This window comes from Panthera tigris, chromosome D1, assembly GCF_018350195.1.
Source record: "Panthera tigris isolate Pti1 chromosome D1, P.tigris_Pti1_mat1.1, whole genome shotgun sequence".
NCBI lineage: Eukaryota > Metazoa > Chordata > Mammalia > Carnivora > Felidae > Panthera > Panthera tigris.
Window position 1 is genome coordinate 60,833,020 of NC_056669.1, and position 4,206 is coordinate 60,837,225.

Genomic DNA, 4,206 nt, shown 5'->3' on the forward strand with positions numbered 1-4,206 from the left:
GCATTGAGGACTATGTAGTTAAGTTGTCATTGTGGTTGCTTTGTAACGGGCTATTGTGATGCTCAGGAGACCCCTCTGTTTGGAAGACTGATGGCTCCCTGAGGAGAGATGAGGTCAAAGGGAAAAGAGGACTGGGCCAGGACTGAGCACAAAACAGTAACAGTGTCTCTCTAGAACAGCTATGTGAACCTTACACTCTCCCCAGAGCTTGTACATGGGTGGTACTCATGTGTTTCTCCTTTGGAGGATATAGTCTTTTTTTTTTTTTTTTTGTAACATTTTATTTTTCATCATGAAGTATACAAATTGTTAAAAAAATACATATATATATATAGGGATATAGTCTTAAGAGACTCTCTCATGATATCCCATCAAATGAGATGCCTGAGATGCCAATCAAATATAGTTCACTGAAGAAACCTGTGAGAAGACTAAGAGAAAATCAGTTGAGTGTGGGCAAAATATCTGAAAATTAAAAGAAAGAAATTTCTGCCTTTAATTCCAGTATGACTATGACTGAATTCTCACTTATGTCTCAGGAGAAGATTAAGGTGGTCTGAAAGTATAAAGGTAGCTCAGGGTATCGCATGATCTCCAGTTGGTTTTTCTTTCTCTCTTGTGTGATTTTACCGACATGATTCTCATACATCCAGTCACCTTATGTTTCCCCTCCCTATCAATATGTGCTCATATACATGCACAGGTTTGTGTAATTCAGTCCTTCAGGGTTGGTGAGTCAGGACTGCTCTCCACTATGGCCAAACTCATCTATCATCCATCCCACTGTGCAGTAAGGGATCATTTTTATTTCCTCACATTTCTGGCAATGTTAAGCTTTCTATGTTCTCCTGATTTAATGTAGGGCTTAAAGAGGGTTCCTTTTAATTTCTACTTCCCTCATTACCAGAGAGTAAGAACATGGACTCACATGTTAGAGTGTCTTTTGCCCTTTTTTTCTCTACTGTAACTGTTGTTACTCTTCAGTTTTCTATTGGAGACTCTATTTTTCTTGCAGATTTCCCCCCTAAGTCTTACCAAAGGCATTGCAAACAACTTCTCCCAGTCAGTCTCTTACCTGTCGTGTTTTATTTTTTTTCCACTTTTTTACTTTTAACCAACCTATAAATTTTTTATTTAAAAATTATCATAAAGATATTCACTTTTTTTTCTTTCACCATACAATACAGTAGGATTTAACATATATAGAGAGTCATCTAATCTTCATCATAATCATGATGCCAGAAAGCATCCCTTTATTCCAAAAATCTTCTCGATGCTCTCCCTTTATAGTCACATCTACCCTGACCCATAAGCACTGATAGACACTGGCCCATTCTGCATCACTAATACTGGATTTTCAAAATGGCATATAAATATGAAAGCCTACACTATCTAATTTTTGATGTTGGATTATTTTACTTAATTTAATGCCTTTGAGATTTATCCAAATTGTTTTCTAAATCAACATTTTCTGTAATGTAAAGTGAATTCCATTGTATAGATTTAGTACAATGTGTTTATCTAGTCACCTGTTGAAGAACATGTGGATTATTTCTATTTCTGGGCAATTATGCTTATACATACTATATTCATCCACGTGTAGCTTTTGAATGAACATTTTTAAAATTTTTTCTAGTGTTACTCATTATTAGAATTGGAAACTTCAACACTCCTCTTTCAGTAATTGATAGATCAAGCAAGCAGAAAATCAAGTAAGACCTGAATGTAAATACAAATCACTGTGTTCTATTCAACAAAATCAATCATTCTGGGACATAAGACTCACTTTAATTTAAAATAATCAAAATCATACAAAATATGTTCTCAGACAATAATGGAATTAACCTTGCTATCAACAATAGAAAGATAACTAGGGGCGCCTGAGTGGCTCGGTTGGTTAAACGTCCGACTTCGGCCCAGGTCATGATCTCACGGTCCGTGAGTTCAAGCCCCGCGTCAGGCTCTGTGCTGACAGCTTAGAGCCTGGAGCCTGTTTCAGATTCTGTGTCTTCCTCTTTCTCTGACCCTCCCCAATTCTTGCTCTGTCTCTCTCTGTCTCAAAAAAAAAAAAAAAAAAAAAAAAAAAAAAAAAAAAAAAAAAAAAAACTTAAAAAATTAAAAAAAAAACAATAGAAAGATAACTAGAAAATCTCCAAAGTATTTGGAAATTAAACACATATGTCAAGAATGAGTTCTTGAGAGAAATTCATATGATATGCCCATGACTTCTGGTGCCCATTCTCTTTCTGAGAAACCAGCTATGAATTTTATTGGGAATCCCATGAATGTAATGGGTCATTTTTTTTTCTCTTTCTGCTTCAAGATGCTTTTTTTCCCAAGTTTTTATTTAAATTCCAGTTGGTTAACATACATTGTAATATTAATTTCAGGTTTAGAGTTTAGTGATTAATCACTTACATATAATACCCAGTGTTCATCATGAAAGATTCTATCTCTATCCTTGAAAATTTAACTATGATGTGTCTAGATATGGATATCTTTGAGTTTATCTTGCTTGTTAGTGCTTGTTTTTATACTTCATGATGTTTATTGAGGTCTTGAATATGTAGATTTATGTTTTCCATTAAATTTGGGGTTATTTTCTGTCATTATTTTTTCAAATAGTTTCCCTCCTTTCTCTCTCTCCTTTCCTCTTGGGAATGCCATTCGTATATGTTGGTATACTTTTTGGTATCCTTTATGTCCCTAAGGCTCTGTGAATTTTCTTCATTCTTTTCTCTTTCTTTTCTCATAAAAAATAATCTCAGTTGACCTCTCTTCATGTTACTTCTGCTGGCTCAGTCCTGCTGCCTACCTAGCAGAATAACTTTCAGTTATTCTTTGCAACCACAGATTTTTAATTTTTTTATAATTTTATTTTCTTTATTGATGTTCTCCACTTGTTAAACATTGTTACCATACTTTTTTAAAATTCTAGAATCATGAGGGCATCTGGGTGGCTCAGCCAGTAAAGCATCTGACTCTTGATCTCAGCTCAGGTCATGATCTCACAGTTCATGATTTTGAGCCCCATGTCAGGCTCTGCACTGATGGCAGAGAGCCTGCTTGGAATTCTCTTTCTCCCTCTTTCTCTGTCCCTACTCACACCCTCTTTTCTCCCAAAATAAGTAAATAAATTTAAAAATATTTTTTTTTAATTTCAGAATCATGTTTCCCTTTATTCCTTTGACATAAAGGTGGGGGATGAGCTAAAAAGGTGATGGGCACTAAGGAGGGCCCTTGTGTTGATCACTGGGCCCTCCCTCTAATATGGGTTATACTTGCTTATTTCTTTGTGGGTCTTGTATTTTTTTTTGTTGAAAACTCAACATTTTATATAATAAAACATGGAATTTGTGGAAATTGCATCCCTTTCTCTCCCCAGAAATAATTTAGTAGTGTTGTTATTGTTGTTGTTGTTGTTGTTGTTGTTGTTGTTGTTAGTGACCTTACTGGTTTAATACTATAAAGTGTTTATTCGCCGTAATATGCGGCTGCACAACATCAGTGATTTGGTAGCTTAGTGATCCACTACTGATTGTTCAGAGATTTACTTAAATTCTTTGAACCAATAATTTTTATATTCTCTGCCAAAGGGATCTGTGTATGGGTTGGGATTCTTATTCAACATCTAAGCAGTTTATAATTCTATATTACGCTTCATGTCCTGCTTGTACAGAGACTCAAGATAACCCAGACATGACAGACTGAAGCCGTCACAGATCTTTCTTGGCTACATGCACAGCCCTGTACATGCTCATGGTCTTGTAGAGTCGCAATATGTCAGAGCTTTTCAAAATGTCCAGTAGACATTCCATTTTTCAAGTCCTCCTGTGAGGTTTTGGCCAGGCTCTTGTTTTCCCCAACTTGTGGAGAATATAGCTATTCAATAATGATGAAGAGAGTTAAACTACCTTCTATATTTGATTTCAAACTAGCTAAGATATGTGATGTTTTGGCAATCAAAAGAAGAGGAAAATTTTATCTATAGTATATGTGTATATTAAATAAGAGCTATTCGTATGCATACTTAACAAATATAGAACATTCACAAATAATGACTTTCTTCTGTACCTCCCAAGTACTTGTCACAACTACTACTGCTCTTACTGCTACTGCTAGTATGTATTCACCTTCTCCTCAAAGAAGTCACCCCCAAAGTCACTCCACGGTTTTATCTTTTGCATGTATTTCTTTAATCTGGTG